Source organism: Grampus griseus (genome assembly GCF_964374135.1).
Source record: "Grampus griseus genome assembly, chromosome: 9".
Lineage (NCBI taxonomy): Eukaryota > Metazoa > Chordata > Mammalia > Artiodactyla > Delphinidae > Grampus > Grampus griseus.
This window is the reverse complement of record NC_139003.1, coordinates 87,297,212-87,324,377: the sequence shown is the minus strand read 5'-3', so window position 1 is coordinate 87,324,377 and position 27,166 is coordinate 87,297,212. Positions and strand designations below refer to the sequence as shown.

Here is a 27,166-nt window from a genome sequence, read left to right as displayed (position 1 = left end):
TGGGTTTCAACTATAAATGGAGGCAGGTTAGGCTGATGATCTTACAGTTTAAATTTTACAATCACAAGTACATTAACAGATTAGTCCTGATAATCAAAATGACAGATAAATATCAGATTCTAAAAAGAATAATAGAATGAATTATGTATTTCTCTAACTGGGTTAATGTTAGTATTAGCCAGTGCTCTATAAGCACTTACCTGATACTCAAACGTCCCCAAATAGAGGTTATAATAATAATGATGATAAATACTGCTTACAATGTTTAATCCTCACAATGAGCCTATGGCATAGGTACATTTATTACCCCATTTTACAGATAAGGCAGAGAAGTTAAACTTTTCCAAAGTCCCATAGCTAATAAATAGAAGAATCAAGTTTTGAACCCTAACAGTCTGATTCCAGAACCTACACAGTAGTTTCCCTGAAATTAAAATTTGCCAGATGGTTGGTAAAATAAATAAAATAAAATCCAGAATTTACAGTTAAGGGGGAAAAACTGACAACTGCCTCTCTCAAAAAGAGGACAAATTAAATAACTACATAACTGTTTCACTGAAGAACATATGGACTGCATTCACTCTGGCACACTAAATGAAACAACAGTAACAAAACCTACTTTGCTCCTCCCCGAAACCTAATCTACTTAATAAACCTACATGCATTCCACAGCAATGCATTAAAACACTACAAAGTAAGTAAAGATGCATGGGCTCAAAGTCTAAAATTTGCATTTAAAATATTTCAGGGACAGTGCAAAGCACATACTCAAAGGATAAAAATATTTAAATTCCCTATCATTTTTCAGGAACAAACAGATGCCTTGCTAGTGAATTGAAAGCAACCCAAAAGTTAAGGGAACCAGGCTCCAAATTTGAGATTACTAATATATACATAAGTATACTCAATTCCTTATATAGAACTATTTGTTAAGCAAAGACCACCTATCTAACCAGTTGACTTTTTTTTTTTTTTTTTTTGGTGGTACGCGAGCCTCTCACTGTTGTGGCCTCTCCCGCTGGGGAGCAGAGGCTCCAGACGCGCAGGCTCAGCGGCCATGGCTCACGGGCCCAGCCGCTCCGGATCTTCCCGGACCGGGGCAAGAACCCGTGTCCCCTGCATCGGCAGGCGGACTCTCAACCACTGCGCCACCAGGGAAGCCCTAACCGGTTGAATTTTAACTTGAGTATCCCTTTGATAACCATTTCATTCCTAGAGATAAAGAATTTCACCAATTCAACTTACACTATAATCTTTTTTTTTTTTTTCTTTTTTTTTTTTTCTTTTTTTCGGTACTTGGGCCTCTCACTGTTGTGGCCTCTCCCATTGTGGAGCACGGGCTCCGGACGCGCAGGCTCAGCGGCCATGGTTCACGGGCCCAGCTGCTCCGCGGCATGTGGGATCTTCCCAGACCGGGGCACGAACCTGTGTCCCCTGCATCGGCAGGCGGACTCTCAACCACTGTGCCACCAGGGAAGCCCACTATAATCTTTTATAGCAAATAAACTCTCTATTTAAAAAAATCTTTCTTCTGGTAGTCAAGATTAATGTTGATGGACCTACATGAAAAATGGAAACCTATATATGAAATTTAATGTTCAAAACACACAGTTTCTGGCTCTACACGAGAGTTCCACAGTTTCACCATATCATATTTTAGTACAATTCCAACCACTAGTACTAAATTCAATATCAAAATAGCAATGCTTCAGTTTTAACACTCTGCCACCTATTAATAACGGTTACTTATTCTCTTGAAGCCTTAGTTCCTCATCTGTAAATAGGAATAATCATAAAACATATTTCTGAATTGTTTCAAGGAATCTGTGTGCCACTCAGTTAAGTATTAGCTATGATAACCAGATAACATTTCTGGGAATTAAATATTTAGGAAAAGTCCTTAAAAAGATGAGTATTGGACCATATGGTATCACTTATGACATCACTGGAATCTAAAACATGATACAAATGAACTTATTTACAAAACAGAAACAGACTCACAGACATAAAAAACAAATTTATGGTTACCAAAGGGAAAGGGGGCTGGGGAGGAATAAATTAGGAGTTTGGGATTAGCAGACACCAACTACTATATATAAAATAGATAAACAACAAGATCCTACTGTATAGCACAGGCAACTATATTGAATATTCTGTAATAAACTGTAACAGAAAAGAAAAAAAAGGTATTGGAGAACAATTATCAGCTATTATGCTTGTAAAAGTCAAGTAAACTATTAAGAATTTCTGATCTATTCTAGAATCCATTCTTGTCAGTAAAGGAGAAAGGATGCTTCTGTGTTGGACTGCAAATCAGAGAATGTGACAGAAGTAGCTTCACTTAAAAAGGCAACAGCCAGGGACTTCCCTGGCAGTCCATCCACTAAGACTCCACGCTTCCACTGCAGGGGGCCCGGCTTTGATCCCAGGTGGGGGAACTAAGATTCCGCATGCTGTGTGGTATGGCCAAAAAAAGAAGAAGGGGAAAAAAAAAAAAAGGCCAACAGCCAAACCTCTTTATTATAAACTCTAAACATACTGTTTCGATTATTTTCTTAAAATAAAAACAAAGTAATGGTTAAAATAACTAGGGCATCAGGCCCTTGAAATCCTTTTTACAGAATTTTTGTCAAAACAAGATTGGCTCTAGTAAGAGTAAATTCTTTAAAGAATAAGCCAATGCCAACCCTCATGATATTACCCAACAAGCACTAAACCACCCCTATACAGTTAAGAATGAAGCATTTTCCCAAATCAGCCAGTATTTGGCATTACTTCACACTGGCTTACCTTGCAACCCAGTTTACCTTATCTTCAGCTCACTAGAGATTTGATATTGTATCAAAATAAAGTATCAAGAAGTACAACCTTAAAAAAAAAATGAATACAAAGAGTGAGGCTTAGTGTAAATTTTGGTTGATAATGATGTGCCAATGTTGATTCATAGAATTTAACAAATGTACCATAATGATGAGAAATGTTGATGGTGAATATGATATTCTGAACTGTTTGGCATCAAATAATGGGGTACCACTCTAACAGGGTTTGGGGAAGCTATGCTGAACACCAATTCTTCAACCTGTCAAAGTACTGGTACACTCCTCCATTACCACCCCCAAACAACCTTGAATTAAAATAATTAATTTCAATACTAACCAGTTTTTTAATGTACCACGTCATTATTTTAAAACAGTATTCATCATTCCCTAAAGTGTTGGAGGTCACTAACCTCTGGTGTAAAATCTAATAAAATGCAGCCTTTGAAGCAATTCAGTGATTGGTAACTGGTTAGTCTCCGGGTGCAAATGTACAATTTCTGTTTCCTACACACACAAACTATTTTTAGAATGAGTTCAGTCTTTGTTCATACCCGACTATGTAAGTAACAAAAGTGATTTCATTCTAAACAGTTACCTATTCCCACTTTCTACTTGCCATGTGGCCCACGACTATATGTCGTAGAATGTACTGCTTGATACACAAACACAGAAGAAAAAGAATCTTCAAATTTAAGAATTTCACCTTCCCAATTCCTTAAAATCTTACTTTTATGTACAAAAGTAATGAGTACTGTAAAGCATAACACCACATAACTTCAGTGGGTTCTAAATCTTCCTTTAGTTAAAAAAAAACAAACAAAATTGCTGTCTACATGAGCAATTTTTAAACTGTGCTCCCAACAGTCCTAACAGAGTTGGAAACTGAGATAATAAAAGAAAACAGAGTCAGGGAAGTTAACAAAAGAAAATGAGAGACAATATGTTCTGTAGATTTAAAAGGAAAAGTCTGAAGCTGCATGTTCTATGGGGTAGCTACTAAGTGAGAAAATAACATTAAGTGGAACACTACTTAGCATTATAAAGGAATGAACTACAGATACATGCAACATCTTGGATGAATCTCAAGGAAACTGTACTGAGTGAAACAAAGCCAATCTCAAAAATGTCACACATACTGTATAATTTCATTTATCTAACATTCTTGAATGACAAATTATAGAAACAGAGAATAGTGTGGTAGTAAGAGTGCAACACCAGGGATCCTTGTGGTGATGGAACTGTTCTGTATCTTAACTGTGGTGGTGGAGATACGAACCTACATATGATAAAAATGAAAAGAACTATATACACACAACACACACACAAGTAAACCTGGGGAAATCTGAACATAATGGGTGAACTGAATCAATGTCAATATTGTGGTCATATTGTGCTACAGTTTTGCAAGATGTTACCACTGAGGGAAACCAGGGAAAGGATACAGAATTTCTCTCTATTTATTTCTTACAATTGCCTCAAAATTAAAACTTTTAAAAGTGACATTAAAATTGTGGCCTTCAAACTTTGACTACTGATAGAAACTTTCCTACAAATAAAATCTTACACAAAAATCTAATCATCTATTTTTATTCTAGGATTTAAAAAACGTTTTAATCTCCTATGCTTTTCCCAGTGATTGCTAGTGTCAACTTTAAATGTTGTGTTAAGGAGGCTACAGCCAGATACAAATGGGAGGTGGCCCCAGTGATTAATGATATTTGCTAATGGGCACAGTAGGCCCATTATTTGCTTTTTTACTTCATTATTTGCTATGTCTGCAGTTAAAGAAGGTGGCAAGGGAATGTCCCTGCCTGAACATCCTCCCACCTACCAGTTAAGTTCCATTAAAAACCTAAGAATTCCCGGAGAATAGTTTGAAAATCATTGGCTAAAAGAAAATACTTACTGACTCAACATGTGACATAAAAACCTTATCGCACTGGTGAATTCTCTTGTCCAAAAGCAAAAACCAAAAACAAACAAACAAAAACACAGTCTTCCAAAAAGTAGTGTTAAAACATTGTAGTTAAAAATCAAACAAAATCAACAATAAAAATCCTGCATTTATCTTTTAGTCACTCAACCTATACAATCAAGCTGGTTCATCCTTGCCTTTTTAGCCTTCAAATAAGTATGTCACCAGGAAAGGGCATACTTTTTGACTGAAACAAACTTGGCAGTAATTTTATTCTCTCATTCTTGATTCTAATCTCAAGCAAAATAATGTCCTCACTCTTCAGGATGAACTAAGTATTCCTTCTATCACTATTTTAATCATTTCTTTTAGTCTGAACCTTGAATCCTCTCATTTCCCTATAGAAAAACAATGTGCATCAAATCTAATTAATTAATAGGATTTAAACAAATCTTTCTGATCCTACTGTCTACATTTTCTTACCTCAGACCTAGGCTACCAGAATAAGTTTCTAAGTAGTCTCTTGCCCTATTCTGACTTGACCTTTAAACCAGTGGTTCTCAAACATAGATCCACAAAATGCCACTTTTAATATACCTGGGGTTAGGGGCTGAAAATAACAGATTCATAGGCCTCACCCTAGAGATTCTGATTAAGTACGTCTGGGATGTGGCCTGGATGTCTTAAAAAAAAAAAAGAAGAAGAAAGACATTTGCTCCAGTGCTCTATTTTAGAACACTTGCTGAAACACTGAATATACTTCAAAGCCCACTAGTTTCCTAATTTTGCCCTCTTCAAAAAAGCATAATAGCAGGCTTCCCTGGTGGCGCAGTGGTTGAGAGTCCGCCTGACAAAGCAGGGGACACGGGTTCGTGGCCCGGTCCGGGAAGATCCCACATGCCGCTGAGTGGCTGGGCCTGTGAGCCATGGCCGCTGAGCCTGCGCGTCCGGAGCCTGTGCTCCGCAATGGGAGAGGCCACAACAGTGAGAGGCCCGCGTACTGCAAAAAAAAAAAAAAAAAAAAAGCATAATAGCTCACAGTAATAACAGATTCCTAATCTTGGCATTATCAGGTTACCCTGTTCCATACTAATATCCCAATATATAAATCCACTGATTATGTCAGTCTTTTTGTGATTGTTGGCATATCCTTGTTCATTCTCCTTCAAGTTTTCAAAAGTCATTTTCCTCTTTTTATATCCATCCCACTCTATAAATAAAAATCTTATTAAACCTTCGAGGATTGTTCAAGTACCAGCACTTCCTTGAAGCCTCAACTTCCCAACTTTGACATCTCTGCCACAAAACTAGCTTTGAGATCTCCAGCAGATCAACCTCCTGAGCACTGTTTCCTTATCTGCAAACAGAAATTTGACTACATTAACTCAAAAGACTGTTACAGCTATAAGGCCTCTTATACACTAATCTCTTCCCTTCTTAACTTCCCAAAGAATATATTAGTTACATTTTTTTAACCACTGGTTTATATTTTGACACACTTTTTGGAAACAAATGTTAGATATACAGCTTCCACAAATAGATCATCTACTTCACTCTATAGCAAGAACTGAAATATTTATATATTAGCTCTCAAAGCTTGGAACATAGTGGCTAAGATACCACCTAAGTTATTCTTGCTTAAATCACACTTTCTTTAACACATTTAATCCTCTCCTCTCCTTTTAGATGAATGTGAACATACCTTAAAAACAAAACAAAAAAATCTGCCATTAAAGAATGTTAGTGACTGATTTCCTTTTGGAACCTTTTTTTAATTGCTTCCTTCTCCCTTATTACTCTAAAATCTGGTTGTCCTTTAAGGCTCAATCCTCCCCATTATTAGTCTCCACGAATCTTGGATATAACCATTAATTCCTGATTTCCTATTCCTAGCCATCTACAAGATATATATCTATTCAAATACCTGCCATCACTACAAAAATCAAACTGAATCTTTTTCACACATCTTCTTCCATTCCATTTTTTATTAGTACCCTTTTCTCCCAGTGCTCTTTTTAATCGTTCTTTTCTCTAGTCTATTACATTTGCTCACCCAGTCTTCTGTGCCTCCCCAGTGTTTCAGATTCACTCTTCCTCAATTTCTGTGGCCCCCACCACGATCTTCATCATCTGAATAATTTCCAACAATCAACAACTCTTCCAGCTTATCACTATCAAGTTCTGAGTACTTTGTCTCCAAACAATGGAAGAAATCTTGAGTGTTAAGCATTTCTCCCCCCAGACTATGGCAACTATTCTTTCAAAATATAATGAATTCAAATTCATTCATTTAACATACTTATTGCGCATATACTATTCCCTAGATACTGTTCTAAGTGCTGGGGAATGAGCAGTGAACAAAATTAAGCTGCCCTTCCTTCTAGAGTAATGAAAACAAAACCAAAAATAAACAAATGGGACCTAATGAAACTTAAAAGATTTGCACAGCAAAGGAAACCATAAACAAGGCAAAAAGACAACGCTCAGGATGGGAGAAAATTAAGTTGCCCTTAAGACACCTCAAATGAGCTATGACAATCTAATATAATCAAGGGTATCTTAGAATAGTTTTCTTAAGTAACTGCCTTGGATTAGAAATTTGTGTATTCTCATTACCTTGCCAAGAACTAGTCCTTTTTAAGGATCAGTGGAAAGCTATGATGATTTTCAAATGACTTGAATTAAAATTCTTGATCAGTCACTCTTTAGCTATGTGACCCTCAGTCTCTCTAGGCTTCTCAAGAAAAATGGGTAAAAGATCTACCTGCAGAGTTGCTGTGCAGAGAAAATAAGATATGTAAATACACTGCAGATACTCATTTATGGATGTCAGCGTTGTGCCTCTTAGAATTAAAGCTATGAAGTTTATATTTTCCAATCCAAAGATAATTTAATCAATTCCAGTCAAAATATCGTTGGCTACCAAGGACATACAAATGGTGAAAGAACACGTGAAAGAACAAATGGTTAAAGAATATATCTGTTTAAAATATTTACTTTTGGGCTTCCCTGGTGGCGCAGTGGTTAAGAATCCACCTGCCAATGAAGGGGACATGGGTTCAAGCCCTGGTCTGGGAAGATCCCACGTGCTGCAGAGTAACTAAGCCAATGTGCCACAACTACTGAGCCTGCGTTCCAGAGCCCGTGAGCCACAACTACTGAAGCCCGTGCTCCACAACAAGCGAAGTCACTGCAATGGGAAGCCCACGCACCGCAACAAAGAGGAGCCCCCACTCGGCGCAACTGGAGAAAGTCCATGCGCAGCAACAAAGACACAACACAGCCAAAAAATAAATAAATAATAAATAAATACATTTAAAAATTTACTATCAAATCTTAAGTCTAAAATAAGAGTACTTTAATTTCTAAGTATCTAACAACCTACAAAGTCAGCAAGAGACCAAAATGAATAAAAAAAGGAAAAATACTTTCCATGTTTAAACCGTTTACTTTTATGGAATTTTTCCCAGTCCTTTGATCCCAGGGCTTACAGTATTCAAAGATCAGCTTCCCCCTCTTCATATGTTAATATGAAAACAAAAACCAAAACCTAGAAATGGAGGACTGGTGTGTTACTACTAGAGAGTTGAAAATTAGAGAAAAAGTCTATGCATCTTACTCAAAAATGAATTATGGCACTAACAGATCTAAGTCTCTATTAGAAAAGCTTTTAGAGGCATATAATCACTGAGAAATTTTACAATAAAGAAAAAAATAAAATGTCAAGAATGAAGTTGGTAGATACAACGAGTTCTATAGTGGCCAGTATATTTGCTATAAGACAGGCTGCACCCACTTTCACTTTCAAACTTCATTGTAAAGACCTTTATGTGAAGAGATTAAATGAAAAATAATCCACATGTACTGAGCTGACCAGCCACTCTTATAAAAGTCATTTGAACATGAAGAAGGAAGTTGCTGTGTGAAATCAGGGACCGAATTAGAAATACTTTTGCCCAAATCCATAATGAACAACTTACTTCAATCTATAAGAAGCATAAAACTGAAACTTCTTCTAAGTGATAGTTTAGGCTATACCAGCAGAATGTCTTCCGAAATCTCCACCATGACTCTAGATTAAATTTAAATGATAAATATCACAGCTTCTCAGATACTCTCAAAGTAAATACACAACAAAAGAACTTTCGTGTTTTGGCACAACCACACCACATCCATAAAATCTGCAAGTTTTAACACGAAATTAAAAAATCATGCAGTTACTACATTAATGTATAACTAAAAAGTTACTACTAACATAGAGCAACTAGGTTACAACATACCAAACAATTACAGGCTGAAATTTGAAAATGAAACAAACTGATCCCAGGTATATTGGACAACACAATCATCAGCTATTTCCCTTAGGAAATATGTGCAAGATCAGCAAGCCAAAATTAGTAGCTACCATGATGCTTCCACACAGAGGGCATTCAACTATCTGCCACTAAATGAATCTAATATATAATACTATCAGAGTTAGAAAGGTCCTAAAGAAGAGTACAATTTAAATCTCACAAGATAACAAAGGCTATTGGATCTTAACATATCAATGTATCTGTTAAATTCTAGAGACAAATGAAATCTGTCATTTCATCTAGGTAGGGTCATATAAACCCCATTGGACAAACCTGAGTCTAATTTTGAAAGAACATTTTTAAATCTACAAGATACTAAATGAAAAAAGAAAGTTACAGAATGCAGTTAAGATCCATCCTGTTTTGGATTAAACATTGAAATCAGGATTTATATACAAAAAATAGGGACTAGAAGTTTGAGTTCATCAAAGTCAGTCATTTAACATGGAGAATCATGAAAAAATTATATATAAATATATATTATCATAAAGACTGTATTTTTAATTTATAATATCATTCATCAATATTTTGGTGTCAAGCCGAAATATTTTTTGAATATGGCTCCCCTAATTCGTATTCTGGGTTCTCGTTCTTGTAGAAACCATATCTATAATGTATTACCTATGGTTTTTGGTTTTAGATTATTCCAAGGTAAGAAATCACCTAGACACTTGTGCAGCCGTGTGAATGTAGACTTCCTTCTAGATTTTTTCTTATTTTTCCCCATAATCTTTTTTTTTTTTTTTTGCGGTACGCGGGCCTCTCACTGTTGTGGCCTCTCCCGTTGCGGAGCACAGGCTCCGGACGCGCAGGCTCAGCGGCCATGGCTCACGGGCCCAGCCGCTTCGCGACATGTGGGATCTTCCCGGACCGGGGCACGAACCGGTGTCCCCTGCATTGGCAGGCGGACTCTCGACCACTGCGCCACCAGGGAAGCCCCCCCATAATCTTTTAGTTGCCTTACCAATACCTAACTTGACAATTTTCTTCAGCAATTAATTTGCCTTTATCAAGTTTTCCAAAGCATTTAACTTAGTTTTCATTTAAACAACTCTCTCTTCACATTCACTTATCTCTGTTTTATGTAATACCTAACTAATATAAACACGAGACAAGTACAATGGGATTAGCCAATTTGGGAACAAACATGACTATTGTGAACATTCAACTCAACTAGTGGCAGCAGCACAAAGTAGTTTATTTACATCATTCAACATGTAATGGGCATCCGTAGTTTTTACAGAAGGAATATTAATCCTGAAGGTTGGTTAAATGAAGGTTAAAGAAACTTCTACAGCATCTACATAAAACACCAAAAGAAAAATACAGAAATTAGAAACAGTCATCACCTCAGCATAAGAGAGAAGCTAAGGATGGGAGTCAGAGACTCACTTTTTTCCTGAAACAACTATAGCAGCAACAACTTATAGAGCTTACCAAGATTTTATACGTATTAACTCATAGAATTTCAAAACAACTCTATATCAACTATATTCCAATTAATAAAAAAGACTCTAGAAGATAGGCTCTATTATTATGTTCATTTTGCAGATCAAGAACCTAAGGCACAGGTAAGTAACTTGCCCAAGGTCACATAGGAGTACAACTTAGTTTGAATGCAGTCAAATTAAAGCAGCGTGGTTCGAGAGTTTCTACTCTTCACCCCTCTGCAATACTGCCTCTAAAGAAGTACTGAGTTCTTTTAATAAGCATATATTAATTACCTTCATAATCTTAACAATTTTAAGGAGTAAATAAGCATGTCCTAATATATCACTCCCCAAGGGGAATTTTTCAGTGGCTCTTCCATAAAAGCCACTCTTTTATCCTGGCATTCAAGACTCACCACAACTTGATCCCAATTGGTACTGCTATAATTCCAATCCAAGACTCTTCTAGAAACCAAGAGATCATCTTGAATTGGGATACAGAAAAGCACAAAATATAGAGTCTGACACATGACACTGCACAAAGACCAGTATTTCCTCATTTAGAGAATCCAGAAGCCTGGCTTCTCAAGAGAAGAGTCAGCATGGTTTCAGCATGGAAAAGTATAAAGCACCAAGCATCAGGATCTAAATTTTAATTCTTGATCAACCATAATCTAATATGATCTTGGGAAAATTATTTAACCTCCCTGGGGCTGAGTCTACCTGTAATATAAAAGAGCTAAAATAGTGTAAAAATCAGCTGAGACTAGTACTCAAATGCAAATTCAAGGCCCCTCCAGATGTGATTATGTAGGTCTGGAATGGGGCCCAAGAATGTTCATTTTAATAAGCACTCCATGTAAATGATACATGTGGTCCCTGGGCCACAATAAGAATATTTAAACAAAAGATCTCACAAGTCAATTATAACTCTAGTTTCTTAACTTTAGTCAATAGGGTGCTACTTTACATGTCCAGATTGGGGGTCTGGGCCTAAAAGAAAATCCTCTAATTCATCATGGGACTTGTTTTTGCACCTTTCCCTCTATACTTTTTTAAAACAACGGGCTAAGATTTGGTAATGCTACAAATTGAACTTTCCTTCTCTTAAGATACAGTTGGATACAGTTGATTCAAATGAGTTTTAAGTCAACAAAGCACCTGTAGAATGCTACAAATCCACTGTATCATCTTGTTAATCCTCACTATTCTCAAATATGATCATCTTAATTTTTCTCAGAAGGGAATTTAAGTTTTACAGAATAAAATCTCCACTCTCTAAGTATTCACAACACTTTTCTTCTACCAGTCCCTCTGAAAATTTCCCAAGAAATTAAATTAATAATTTTCATTCAATATGTTACCCAGGACCTGAATCAGTATAACATTCAAATTATCATCCAAATTCACTACCAATATTTTGCTATCAATGAAAGGAAATATGCCAAATTGATAAAAGTGTCATCACAATGTAATTAAAGTCTGAATATGTGTTTTGTTTCTTGTCCCTTTCTTGTTCTTCTGAACTTCTTTACAATGAGTATGTATTTCTTTCATTACAAGGTTCCAAAAATCATACACTGCTTTGACCTAAGGGTTATAGATGTTTGATGCTCTGCTGTATTACCAGCTTACCAACCCCTTTTTAAAAAGCATTGACTTGTGTATATGGGAAAAAAGAACCTGTCTCAATGATTTCAGGAAAAAATATTTTAACTTTAAAAAAATTACTTAAAGAATTTTTTTAATGGAAGAAGGGAAATAGCACCACAATTAAAATATGTATTTTTAGCCTTGTGTTAGAAATCAAACTGCTAGCATTAGTAACAAATCATAAACCTAAACAACTGTTAAAGGCTCATTTAGCAATAATTCTAAAAACTGAATGAGGAATTGGAACTACATCATTTAAAAATTTTTTTAACAATCTAAGTACTTAATTTCTGTGTTCTGAATTTCAAATTAGGCTAGATTCAAGAAACTATTTTAAATCCCATTTGTGTGGAAAACCGTGCAGGAATACTATTGATACTATCTAAATTATCTACACTTTTCTTCCTTAAAATTCATTTATTTGTTGTGATTACAAAAGCAACCTATATGCGTTACAGAAAAACCAAAATGGAAAAAGAAACTCCCACAATACCAATTACCCAGAAACAAACCGCTGCTAAAAACCTTGGTAAATGTGCAGTTACCATAGTAAAAACTTATTCAGGTAAGAATCATCAATAGACACTAAATCTAAGAGAGGAAAGTCTCATGAGGAACAGGATATTTACACAATTTCAAAATATCTCCCCACAAATTACTTAATAATGGCAAAATGAGAAACAGTAACTATACAATGGAGAAACTCCTCAATACCTTTACCAAGCAATCAAAACGAACATACTGGTAGTGGGCAAACATCAAGTGCCTCCAGATGAGAGAAAAACACATATTACTTATCTAGTGTTCCAGCCCAAAGTGTAAAATCTGAATTTAATTATGAAGAAAACTTAGACAAACCCAAATTGAGAGGAACTGAATAAATATCTAGCCTACCAATGTTATGACAAAAGACTGAGGAACTCTCTTTCAGACTACAGGAAACTAAAGAGACCTAAGAACTAAATGCAATCTACGATCCTGGATTAGCTACTGTACCAGAAAAATATACTAATAAAGGGCATAATTGGGACAACCGATGAAAATGGAATATGGACAATAATCTAGAGAAAAGTATTACACGCATGCTATATTTCCTGAATTTAACCACTCTGGTTACCTAAGAAAAGATGCTTGTTCTTAGGAAATGCATACTTAAGTATTAAGGGCTCTAAGAGGGCATGATGTATGCAATATACTCTCAAATGGTTCAGAATTTTTTTTTTATACATACAGAGAGAACAGTATGTAGTGACAAAATGTTAAAAATCAGGGGATCTGGGTGAAGGATATAAGGCAAGTTTATACCATTCATGAAACTTGTCTGGAAGTTTGAAATTATTACAAAATAAAAAATTAACACCTAAAAAAAACCCGTTTTTTTGGAAACACTGGTCAACATTCATATATATTTATATATATATATATACCATATTTGCATTTTTAAGCTAAAAAATAGGATCATCATTTGATATTAATTATTTAGTTTTAGAGGCCCTCCAAGGTATATCTGAGTATCTGTGGGACAAAAGCAATTATTTTCAGATGAATTAGAGGTGTTTTTCTTTTGCTCTCCATACAAGGAAACTACTCCTCCCACACACACACACACACTCATACCTTAAATACTCACCCCACTACCATCTCCTTAACCAGTCACAGCTAATTAGAGGGATCAAGATGGAGAATACTGGTTCTCTGACACCTTGCCAATTCCTGTAAGGCCCAACTGTACTTTTTCAAATAAGTTCTGTGAGATTTCCCTACAGCCTTATAACAAATCTTTTACTTTAGCTACTTGGAGCTGATTTCTGTTCCTTGCATCCAAACAAATCCTAAAACAGTAGGCTTTTGAGAAATAGAAACAAATGGTGCAAGGGAAACAGCAGCTACTCAAATTAGTCTTTTGTCTGCGCCTCAAAAATAGTGTTTAGGTAGGGGTTTAATGCTAAAATGTAATAAAGCTGTGTCAAATTCAACCAATTATGCAGCTTCATTTAAAGAGAAAAGCAAATAATTCCAAAAGGAACAATCTTACTTTCTCAAGAAGAATTACTATGTATCAGACCAACCGCAGACCCTACTCAGACCCTACTGCCCGGCCATCAATTTATGGCTACCAAAGTATCTTCCCATCTTGAGACTCCCCTGGTGGGGCGGGGTTAAGAATTCGCCTGCCAAAGCAGGGTACACAGGTTCCATCCCTGGTCCAGGAAGATCCCACATGCTGCGTAGCAACTAAGCCCATTTGCCCCAACTACTGAGCCTGTGCTCTAGAACCCACGAGCCACAACTACTGAGCCCACGTACACCTACAGCCCGTGCTCCACAACAAGAGAAGCCACCACAATGAGAAGTGCACACACAGCAATGGAGAGTAGAGAAAGCCCACACATAACAAAGAAGACCCAACGCACCAAAAACAAGTAAATGAATTAATTTTTTAAAAATGTTTAATCATCTTTTGCCACATGATTAAAGATGAAATGGGTTTTCAAATTCCTGAAACTTGTCTTTCTTTAAATGACACACAAAATAAGAGGAATGCAAGAGGTCTCTCTGTAAAATCAAAAATAGAAACTATGACCTCATTATTAGTCTGTGATATAAGAAAAAGTATTAGAAGGGCTTATCTTTCTCACAGATAGTCTCCTGATATGTGAACTTTTGAAAAAACAAACCTGTGTTTTCCGGACAGTATCTTAAGTGATAATGGTTAATTTCCACCACATTCCTCACTTTTTGCCAAAAACCATTTTGACACTAGGCTTTACCTAATTCTTACACCAAACGGTGAGAAAAATGGAAAACATATAGCTCTGAAGTTTAAACTTATTTAGTTTAAATTAATTTATCATGGAAAATTTTGTTAAAGTCTTTAAATAAAAATGTTTTAAGTACTTTTTGAAAATAAAACTCAAAAAAGATTTTAAAAAGTTTTTAATTTTCTGGTCTCAGATAAAATGTTAGATAACATAATTATGTGAACTTGAAATTATCTTATAAATACCACAAACCAAAACTAACTCAATCCCACTGTTATATTACTTAGCTTCTGCCACAGGCTCAGACCTTAAATGGTGCACCCGTGTTGGTTATAACACAGGTGTGATTACTCAATATTATCTTTCTCAATAATAAACCTCAGGACCAAGAATGTTTATACGTTTGGATTAACTCTAAACTGCTCGATCATCTAAGAGTTAGTAGAAAATTATCTCTTTTCCAGTTGTATAAAGAAAGCTGTACTTATCATTTTGTATCTCATGTTGACCTGTATATAGGTCCTTCCTTAAACCCAGATTTCACATTTGAGATAGTTTTAAAATGCAAAAATAGGTATTTTAATTTAAAATGATTGACAAGTAATTATTTACTCATTAAATTATAAATTATTTACTCATTAAAAAGCACAATGTCTGTTTTGATGGCATCTTAATGCAACACACCAAAGAAGACATCTGTGACTGACCTGTTGCATGGAAAATGTCCAACGTCCCTAAAAGCTTAAATAGTTTTGATAAATAACCAAATGAGATTTTCAACAAAGGTATAAAATTTACCTAACAATACTAACATGGCTTTCCTACACAATTTAAAATAAAATTTGATTTATGAGCTATCCACAAGAACTGAACTGATATCAAGCAAAAATACATATCAAGTAAAATATAAAACTATCTTCTTGATTCTGATTTAAGTAAAAAGCGTTCTGGTTACCAATGGTTAATAAAAAACTCTCATATTCTTAAAGATACAAGTAAGATCTAATTAACCTAGCCTGAGTCACTACCATTTGATTTTTACTGTGGCACTCATCATAAGTGCTCACAATAACAGAAAACAATTTCTTTTGGTCAACTCCTACCTCTTTACAAAATACTCATCCTTAAATTGCAATGGCAAGACTGTTACCATTAAATACTGTCTACTTCAAAACTTTAGTGCACTAAAAACAATTTTCAACCACAAATATTGCTCTTCCATATTAAATAAATTTTTAGGTAATACAAAAATATTTTTTCGTTCAATATTAAGGAAAAAGGGTGGGATAGGGAGGGTGGGAGGGAGGGAGACGCAAGAGGGAAGAGATATGGGAACATATGTATATGTATAACTGATTCACTTTGTTATAAAGCAGAAACTAACACACCATTGTAAAGCAATTATACCCCAATGAAGATGTTAAAAAAAAATATTAAGGAAAAAAATGAGGCTACTCCCAACAATATTATAAAAGAGGCAGTAAAAAAGAGATAAGCCACTCCAATTTTAAACCCAGCCTACAAACTGAATAACATTTACACAGCAATATCTCAAATAGTATCTGTCTTGTTATTTTGCCAGTCAACACAAAAAATAATTTTATCACAAAGTAAAAATAATTCTATATTCAACATTAAAAAGTAAATCTCACAGAATACATGTATTTAACATTTATTCTCACACGTGACAAGGAACAGTCCCTGATCACCCTGAATATCTGAGATGTAAATGTGTTCACTTAACAAAAGCTTTAAATTGAACAAAAAATTGGGCACCTACTATCTGCTAAGAATGAATCCTTTGGAGATAGAAGCTATTTTATATATTATTAAAATATTTAAAAAAAAATAAACATAATGTCTCTTAAGAAGATTCTATACTAATATTCCTTAAGCAGTCTTTTGATAGCTCTTCAAAGTCCTGTTGATTTTATACAATACTTTAAACACACAATGGTAGTATACATTTTAAGTCCCAGTAGTAACTTCCAGAAAAGAAGAGCTGTTAGGATTTATAAAATACATTTTAAAAAATAAAACCATAACCTTCTTTAAGAGTTTGATGCATAAAAATGGGCCATATTATTCTTAGAAATAAGAAACCAATTTAATAAGTTCTAATTTCACTAAGACCACTACAGTATATATTGAGAGGAAGAGTTTCTCCTAACTTATTAATTGGCTTTTTGCCTCACTTCCTCATTTTTAGATTCAAGAAATCCTAGAGCTTACTGCGGTATATATGGTAAAAATTCTCCGGCTGGAAGCAGTGAGGAAAACAGACGAGGCAAAATTGTAGAAGAGTTATCAGAGACCTAAAGACTTGAAGAGAAATGAGAAGTCCTGTAAAAGTTCTAAACTTAAATTGAGATCGAAGGGGTCCTGTAACTAATACTGACAACAAAAGGGAAGCATGATCAAAATGTGGTCTCTAAAATTTGCTCTCCAATTACATTATGATCTTCTACAAATCCACTTAAACAGATAAACAACTAATCCCTCAAATTCAGCTATTCTAAGAACAAAGACCATTTGACTAGTTTTGCCCCAAGGCACCAAATGTTTCAAAACTCTCTGGGAACAAAAATTATGCCTCACCTTTTAATAAATTTGCCTTGACAATCCAAAACATAGATAGTCAATTGGGGTATACATGAATAAAAAGCAAACATTTACAACCATGTTATTTATAAAGTACAATATACAAAAAATAAATAAAAAGCCAGATTCACTTTATAGGAACCAAAAACATATCAATACAAACAAAAAGAAACAAACCACAAAGCAATGAAGCAGGCCAGTATGAAGAAAGCTCGTACGAGTGAAGGCAGCTTTTCTTATAATTTCTAACTTGATATTGTTTGTTTGAAGCCAAATAAATCCAAATGCCTTACAAGTCTAGACGTGATCAAGGTCAAGATCAACAAAAACGTGTATAAAGTGTTCCCTCCTCTGGCTATATAAATCAAGTTTTCCCAAGAGTATACTAATTACCTACATTAGATAGTAAGTTTAAAGTACCAACCTTCTGAACCACAGATCTTAACCACTTAGTCTATAAAATAAATGTACAATCTTTACACAGCAGTTAGGGATCTGAATTATATGATCAGTCAGAGCATATGACAAATGAGTACTGACCCCGAGTCCCTACACAAACTTTTCCACCACCCACCAACACTTCATCTTATAAAATATTTCAAAGATTCTAAGTAAAGTTGTATGCTCAGTCTTCCATGATAAAACTCCCTAAGCCGGTAACTTCTACTATTATTTTGTAAATTACAAATTTTTCATCAGTCTAATTCATATATGAACTTCATAAATCTCTTATTCCACTGTAAGTATTTTAGAGCAGAATTTACAATGAAATAAGAGAATCATGAAAGGGTGTATCCTCTCCAACCTTTTTAAGTACTACTGGATTGAAAGGCACTCATCTTCCAGTTGCTCCACAATCAGAATGGTCATTAAATGCCATTAATAGCCCACTCTTAGCTCACTGCTTACTTCAGGCCAAAAAAGATCAACTTCCCACTACAGAGATGAATTCTAATCACTCACACTTTAAAAAATAAAGTTAAATGACGTCATTTAATTTTCTGCCCCAATCTGTAAGATTTTGAAAATAGCATAAAATGGATTCAAAACCCTGTTATGATATGGCTTTTATTTAAAGTCTATTAAAACAGACTAAATTCCACATCCCATAATGGGTAAATAAACGGGCATGTTTGGGAAGGAAAAATATCAAGAGCTAGAGCCTTACTTTTTTACTTACATAATTATAACAGAATGCTGTAAAACAACTGTAAGGGAGCAAAGCATGCAGCTCCACTTTATCAAATACACAAGTTACAAAATTCCTCAGGAATGCTTAAATATATGGGAAAAATGGATGCCAAATATAATAGAAGGACAAGCATCTCCACACCCAGTGAAGTAACAGGTTTAGGCTTGTTTGTACAGCTCCCTAAAAATCTGAAAGATTACAAAAACCAAAATTCACAAAATTGGTCAAAAGTTGGATGGGAAACGTTCCACTCTAGACTAAAATGCCTAATCACACAAAATAGGTTGTACTTACACACTTATTAAACATTTTAATTTACTTTGGCTTATTGAATAAAAGACGCTTTGGATTAAACCAAACAAAAACTATTATTTGCCCCTAAATAATTTTTTTTACTATGTAAGAGCACCTGGCCTCACTACTGAAATTTCTATTAAAAACACCTGAGTGTTTTTATTTTTTCAAAAGTGGTGTCATTTTATTTGCCTCTCAGGAAAAAGCCATAAAATTAATCAACTAAGACACAGCATTGTAATTTGCAGTAAAATCAACACATCTCTGTAAACGGTTTGGGGAAGAAAAAAAGCCCAGGCTTTTCATGTAAACATAATAAGCCTGTAATATGCTGCAGACAAACGCACTGCAAGGGGTGTGGAGGACCCGAGCTGATTAGATTACCACAACATCAGCCTGGGGCCGCCATTTTTAGAATCTGTAAAGGACAAAAGAGGGAAATTTCACTTTTTACTGCCCATCTCGGAGATTAAAGGAAAAAATGGACTGTTTTCCAATTAGGTATTGATGTCTCCACCCCAGAGTTGAATGCACCTCACTTAATTCTCTTCAAGGTCTCCAGAACTCCAAACACCTTACGTTATTCACATCTCTAAAAAGGGGGGAAACAGGCAAAACGGGGTTTACTCTATAGCCACTCTAGCGATTTCCCTTTGCCTTGAAACTGCATCGTTCTTAAGACAGAGTCTAGCAAGAACGGATCTCAACGGAGCTAAGGCCGGTGGAAGAGAGCCCTCCGGATTTGTTTTCTCTCTCCCCCTCCCCCGTTTAGCACAGTGAACCGTTTGTTTCTCTTCTGTGTCTGCTGCCACAGTGTTCGTGCCAATCCCTTGGTCAAAATCAGCTTCCCTGAAATGTGCCATATTGTGGCTTCTAAGCCTCCGCTACAGTAAAGGACGGCGATAATGCAAGAGGAGGGGGGGAGGAGACTGAGAAGGCTGGGTACTGGGGTGACCACCTCAGGGGCGGTTTTACCCTCTCCTGGAGAGGATGAAGAGCTGTCTCGTTCTCCCACAAAGGGAGATACCCAGGGCGTTCTTTCCACCCCCTTCGTATTTATGAGAAAATTAAACCTGAGACTGCCAGGCAAGAAATGGAAGCAGCAGAAGAAAATGGGGCCTAGACGGGTTCCCAGCACCTGAACGACATGCGGTAGAGGACAGGGAGAGCTGGCAGCTCCTGGGACCACTTCAACACAAACCCTACTAACAGTCACAAGCCTCCCTCCTCACACAAGCGGCCCTAACCCGCAGCCAGCGAGGAGCGCGCCCCCTCCCTAACTCCCACTCTCAAGGGGGTTTAACTGCCAATTTCCCATTCCCCAACCCTAAAACCCGCCATAATGTTCCCTTTCTAGGGACAGAGAAGATAAAGGATAAATTCGATTCAAACAACCAACGTCTTGCCCCCGCCAAGACACCTGAGAGCCAACGTCGACCCCCCCCCCCCGCCGGAAAGATAAAGATGCGAAAGCCCCCTACCCCTGGAAACACACGTCCCTCCACCCCGCAAACCCCATGAACTCCCAAGGAGACGACAGGCACTGACCTGTGATGTTCACACACCAGACACCCGAACCCCGTTATTTGCTCGACCCTCAAGGAGTCTGTCCACACCTCCGCGGTCGGACGACCCCCCGACAGCAGCCACTGCGGACTCAGGACCCGGCTCCACACACCCCCTCCCCAAACAGCAGCGCGCAGCCTCTTCACCGGCAACCGAGGAGTAGGGGAGGGGGCACCGAGAAAGTCAACAGGAACGCAGAGGCGACGGCGAGGCTGCTCAAGAGTGTCTATGCCCCCTCTGTTGCCGCTCCCGAACTCAGGTACCGTCTCGGACTCGGCCCCCTGCGCCCGCTCAGTGTCACTGCCTCTCGCTCTGGGAAAATGGCGGCTGACGGCGGCGGCGGCCGCGGCGGCGGCGGCGGCGGCGGCGGCGGCGGCGGCGGCGGCGGCGGCAAGTGCACGGGGCCCGCCCGCCCCGCTCCGCAGGGGCAGAGGGGGAGGGGACGAAGCTGTCCGCCGCCATTTTGCTTGTGGGCTGCCGCCCGCCGTTCCCTCTCCACCGCGGCTAGAAGACAGCCAACTGGAGGCAGAGCGGTGGACAGAATCTCCGTCTATTTCACAAGAGATGCATTCAACAATTCACCGAAGGTTTGGGAAAGTTTCGGTATTTGATGGGATTGGTTCTTTATCCCCTTTCCCTGAGTAGCCCTCAAGTCTGGATATCGGTGAGCTTGGGCGCGCCACTGCTGGGTGGAAGGATAATGATTGGAGGCCCTGGAAAGACACCCCACCCCATGCACTTTCTCCCACTCCCAAAACCACCTCAGCCCTGGTTTGCCCTTCTCCCTCCCCCTCCTCAGTCTAGCCTCCAGCGCGGGATGAACTCGGTTGGGGTGTCACTCGACGCCCACTAGGGGCTGAGGCCGTTCCAGTGCGCAGGCTCCGAGCACCGGATAAAAGCGGAGCTGGCGAGTCCAGCGCCGTCTCGATGGAGGAGCGAGAAACGGAAGAGGTCGGGGGGAGAAGCAGCAGGAAAAATACAGCCACCGTCAGCGCCGCCTCCCTGCCACCGTGTATCGGGGTAAAAAGCTGCCGTTGCCGTCGGTGCAGTTACCGTCTGTGCCTCCTACTTTGGCCCCGGGGAAGGATTTCCCCGCCGGCGGGACAATGTGCGGGGAGGGGAGCGGGAACTCCTTTATGCGGCGGTGATTAAACGAGGGAGGGTCAGAGAGACGGTTATCTCGAAGAACAAAGGGGCAAGCCAAAGAATAAAGGGTTTCCCCAGTAAAATAACACGGTGATTGCGGCTCCTGTTTTCGGGGTCTTTCCCCGTAATGGCGGTTTCCGTTTTCTAGCTCCACAGCCTCCCGGAGCGCTTGGTAAGCGGAGTCGGGAGAGGCAGAGGCGGTCTGTGCAGCCAATCAGTGCCCGAGGTGTTCTGTTGGGCGTGTCGTGATTGGCTAGCGGTGACCTCATGCTGCAGCAGCGGGCGGGGCCAGAGCCGTCGGGGGAGGCTGTTGCGGAGAGAGAGCAGTGACGATGGTGTTCATTGCTGCCGCGGCCGGTGTGGAACCCAAGCGGTGGCGAAGGGAATCTCAAGGCTTTTCCTTGACTATTTTCTCCTGTCCCTGCGCGAGGTGAGGGCCCCGGCTCGGCCTCTGCGAAACTTCGGGGTGCTGGCGTGGACGAGGAGACACCAATTTTCCCATGACTTTAGTAACTGCGTCAGGGCAAGATGGCGCTGGGTCTCCTTGGGGCGCGGGGGGAGAGGCACGTCCACCGCCGCCGCAGCGCATGTGACCGGGCTGCATTCCTGTGGGGTTTGGCTCAGACCCAGGTTGGGGCGGGGGAGGGGAAAGGGCTGGGGCGGAGGAGACTGTGGTGCGGTCGGCGTCGGCCGCCTGAAGAGGAAGAGTTGACTGTTGAGGGCGCTTCGCTTCCCCCGTACTGCTTATAAGAGCCGCAGCTCTTAGGGAGAAGCCCCCGGAGGGACACTCCTTAGGGGGTGTGACGGCTGTTGGTGGAGGGGAAGGTTTGGCGCCGTATTTTCTTACCTGCCTTTCTCCTTGCGAGGTGTATTTACTTAAGGTGGCTGGTCTCTAATGTGGGAATCGGAATCAACCGTGAGTCCCGAAGGGCCACTGGACTGAGTAAAAAGGAGAGTCTAGTTCCTGGGCCACAGCGCCGAGGAGTATCGATTATTTTCTGAGAAAACGTAAAGTTTCTCAGATCCGAATGGCAAAATATTCCCTAAGTTTGGAAACAAGTGTAAAAGGCGTGATAATACCCAGGAACACTTTTAGTTACCTAAAAGAAGAAACCAAGGAGTGTATCATCTGAAATTTGAGGGGCCCTCTTCAAACTTGTCTTTTCCGTCTGTATTTACTTTCTTCCCGTTTCCTCCCTATCTGTATATTCTACAAGAATGTGAAATCTTATCAGTGGATTTGTTTTTTTAATTTAGACGTGATTAGTAATACAGAATAAAAGTTGCCAGTGTTGTACATGAAGTCGTAAGGCTGTTTTCAATACTCTTAGTCTTCTGTTTTTCTGTCGCCCTCTTACTGCGGTTTTTAAAAATAAAAGATGAAATTATAATCAGTTTTGGTAAATACTATTAAGATTCCTGCACCAGTATGAAATATTAAAGCGTACCTCTATAAATCACTTTTGTACAAGTATGAATTTTAATTTTAGTATTTGGAACCTTGGTAGGTGAAGATTTCCAGCAGCTCAGAAGTTCTTATGGTCGATATTGGCAGATTGAGTAAGAAAGACTAATTTTGTTTTTGTCTTTTCCCACTTATCCAAACTAATAGCCATTAACTGAACTAGAGAAGATTTAAAAGGGCTTCTCTCCTTGGGTGGTGTTGAGTGAGAGCTGGGAGTTATTCAACAAAGACTTTTCCACCTAACTCCTGACTTGCTTTTTGACTGAATACCTATATTCGGTGCTTGGAGGAAATGCTTGTTGGACCTGAAAAGATGAGTTAACCTGGAGTCAAGGTTGCACTATTTCCTTTAGTCTTAGTTGTAGACTTGGTAGTTTGAAAACAACATTGAATTTTTAATATTTATTTTAAGTACTACAAAGATTTTAAAGTTCAAAACTTTTTTGTGTGTTCTATGAATATAAATTGGGGATTTTACCTATAAGAATTCTTGAATAATTTCAGGGGTCTATTATGTGTAAGTAACGACTCCCTTACCCTTATAGCAATTTTCTTACGGCTTAGAAAAGAGGAACTAAATATGAAGTCAGTAGATTTAAAGGCAATTTTCAGAAGGTTTTAACTTCACTGTGCCTTAATAAGGAAGAGAGGCCATATTGCAAGCTAATGGAAACAAATCCTTGTTTTGTTTTGTACTTTTAAGTAGCTTAGGTCCTCATTGTTCCTAATTGCCAAACCCATGAACCTCTTGAGCTCTAATTTTTCTTTACTTTCCTGTGGCATTTAAAATACTACTTGCAGTTACTTCTTGTCTTTGTCTGTCTTCTTGCATTATATTAATATGTTCTCCCTAGATAATTTCCTTTGTGCCTGTTCTCTAATGAAACACCCAAATTTTCATCTCAGAGCTGCAGATGCAGTGCTTAGGTTTACCAGGGGCCACAGGCTTCCTGAATTCATAAAAATATTATGCTTGGTACTTTATTCCAAACTGTAAAATCAACAACAACAAAAAAAAACCCGTCTTTTGATCACCACAGTTTTGAGAAGAGGTAGAGGGTTGATGAGGCTCAGTGGCAGGGTTTCCTCCCCTTTCACAGTGAGATGGGGTGGGGAGGCAGCTGATGGGACAGCCATAGTGCTGCCTCGCGAAAGGGTGGGAAGACAACTGGCCTTAGTATTTTTCAACATCCATATTTCTCACATCTAGCAGACATTTTAACCTACAAACTTGAACAGTATACAAACACCGGTTGTTATCTGGGTTTACAGTTCCTTGATGTATTTGGGGTTTATCAAGTTATGTAGTACTGCTTGCTCTGATACTAGAGGATCCAATAAGTTTTGCCCTTGTATTTTTGTCACTTTTTCTCTTGTCATTTACGTGTCACCGTGCCAGCCACTAGTAGCTACATGTGTTTTATGTATTATAAGGTTGGCATTCCAGTAATAGGGCTTATTAAAATTGTATGTAAAATGAAGCTCTGCGGTAAATCAAATTTGGGCTTTTGGCATAAACATTGATAACCCTTTTGTCTGCTCTTAAAGTTTTGGGGGTGGATTTTTGAATAGTCATTGTCTATCTTTTGACATACTTGCTGAAACAATTCAAAGTAAAAAAAAAATATTCAGAATTACATGTGACTTTCACTGGATTTTGTTTTTATATAAAACTTTCCTTTGCCCCACCCCACCCCTGACTTTAATGGCCTTTAAATGTAGAATGAAAAGATTTATATCTGAGAACTGTTTGAGTTGAAACCATTAAATATACCTTAAAATGTTATGGTTAAACAGCATTACAGCCTGCTTAGTTTAACTTCCTGAAAAAAAATGCCATCTCTCGTTCTTGCTGGGCGAGGTGTTAACACTAAACCTAAAATGCATATTTGCAAATGGTGGTCAAAAAAATTTTCCAGGGTGTGGATACCTTGAGTCAACTTGATTATTTTTAAGGAGAGGTAATAAGTTTGTTCCTAAATATCTAAAAACCATTTTAGAAATTACCTGCCCTCTGCCATCCAAAAAGAATCAGGTCCATAGTCTCTTCCCTGTTGACGTTTAGTTCAAGTTTGAAACATCTGTAAGTACGGGATTTCACCTGGAAACTAGAAAAACTAATAGTATTCTGCTTCTGCCTAAATGAAGCAGATAGGAAGTAGCAAAAACAGATTTCACCATTCTCTGGAGTGGTCCAAGAAAAGTATTTTATGCCATCTTGTCCTTCAGTGCTTATGTTTGCCATAAACTCTGCATACTTAAATGCTTATCTTGCACTTGTATTTCTTACAAAAGAAAAGTGGGTATGGGGGGTTTTTGTTTCTCTTTTATTGTATGCACGCCACAAAACAGAAAAGGCCATGGTCAACATTGTCTTTTTGAGGTACAGAATATACCTTCAGTAAACAACTATCTTTTATATAGTGCTGGTCCTAATAAATTGGTTATGGACCCAGGGTAAATGGTATTTCATACAACTGAAAGCAAGTTAAATTATGTAGCAATTTATTCCTAGAGATTATTATCACTTTAATATTTTTTTGGTGTCACTTTAATATTTTTTATCCTCAAAAGTATTTACTTTTAAAGGTACCCCTCCCAAAGTATAATAGTATTTGTGTCTTAGACTTAAAACTATATTCTTGTTTTCCCTCTCCAGTTTCTTTGTTCTTGGGACAGATTGGAACTCTAGCTCTAATTTCAGTCAAATAATTTGCATTCCTACCATATTTAAGATACCTGGAACATAATTCTTAGCTGTTAACATTTTTCAGTTAGGTTGACAAGATAAACTACTCAGTAGTTTACAAAAATCCTTTGAAAAATTAGATGGCTGAGAGGAGATATTCTGCCCATAACATCAGAGGTCAAGGGTTCACTTGTGCCAGCTATAGACTTTAAATGTCTAAAAGTTAACTAGTTCCCTTTCTCCACAGCCTTTTAAGTAAGTTTTATCTTATGGAATAAGAAAAGACTATATGCAGTTATTTGCATTTATAACATTTTGTGAAGTCTTGTATTCTTATATGCTCCAGGCGTGGGTGGTCTTATATAACCTATAGCAGTTGATGCCTTAGAATATAACTTTTTAAAATACCATGGTTCCCTGGTGGCGCAGTGGTTGAGAGTCCGCCTGCCGATGCAGGGGACGCCGGTTCGTGCCCCGGTCCGGGAAGATCCCACATGCTGCTGGGCATGGGCCCGTGAGCCATGGCCGCTGAGCCTGCGTGTCCGGAGCCCGCAACGGGAGAGGCCACAACAGTGAGAGGCCCGCGTACCGCAAAAACAAAAAACAAAAACCCATGGTTTATATGCTAATACCCTTTGCTAGTTGCTACTCCTGTCTTTCCTGTTTTCATTAGTTGCTTTCCTCTGCTTCTTAATTGTTGCTATTTCCCAGTGTTGTGACCCCATCCACTTTTTCACCAATTATATTAATCAGTTCCCACACCTTTACCTATTGATGACTCCAGAATTTATCATCTCTGAACTCAGTTGGAACTACTAAATATCTTACCTGTCCCTTAGGTACTTCAAACTAAACAAATTCAAAACTGAGCTATTTTTGCTTTTAAACTTCTCCTTTTGTTTCTCTTTTTTATTTTATTACTTTTTGTTCTCCCCTTCTAGGTTAACTTACATAGTCAAACATCTTTCCAAACAATTTTTTTTGCTTAAAACACTCAGTTCATCACATTTGAGGATCAAGCTGGAACACAACCTATGATACGCAGGTTTGTTCATTTGTCTCCTGCTTATGAGCCTCATGGGTCACCACTAAAGTTAAAATGACCCAAGTCTACATAGCTGCTCTTTTTATCTCCAGAAAATGAGACATTCCCTTTTCTTTGTTAATTCTGTATCTATCACACTGTCATGTTCATGTTCCTCTTTTCTGTTAGTTTATGAGATATTGGTAGACGGTGTCTCATCTTTGTAGCTAAAGTGCAAAGTTCCTGGCATGTAAT

At 38.2% G+C, this 27,166-nt stretch overlaps 1 protein-coding gene and 1 long non-coding RNA gene across 3 annotated transcripts in view; one reads left to right on the top strand and one right to left on the bottom strand.

Moving 5' to 3' along the window:
• The window catches only part of KMT2E (lysine methyltransferase 2E (inactive)), a 98,774-nt gene extending 77,849 nt beyond the window's left edge, over positions 1-20,925 (bottom strand). For both annotated transcript variants that reach the window (XM_082661508.1, XM_082661509.1), the window contains exon 1: positions 20,570-20,925. The gene's annotated coding sequence lies outside the window, so the exon portion shown is untranslated. The remainder of the gene's footprint in view (positions 1-20,569) is intronic.
• Positions 20,926-21,033: 108 nt separating this feature from the next.
• Positions 21,034-21,819, top strand: LOC309827225. Its single transcript, XR_014297192.1, has 2 exons — positions 21,034-21,174; positions 21,387-21,819. It is a non-coding gene; the product is annotated as an uncharacterized lncRNA (long non-coding RNA).
• Positions 21,820-27,166: the final 5,347 nt, after the last annotated feature.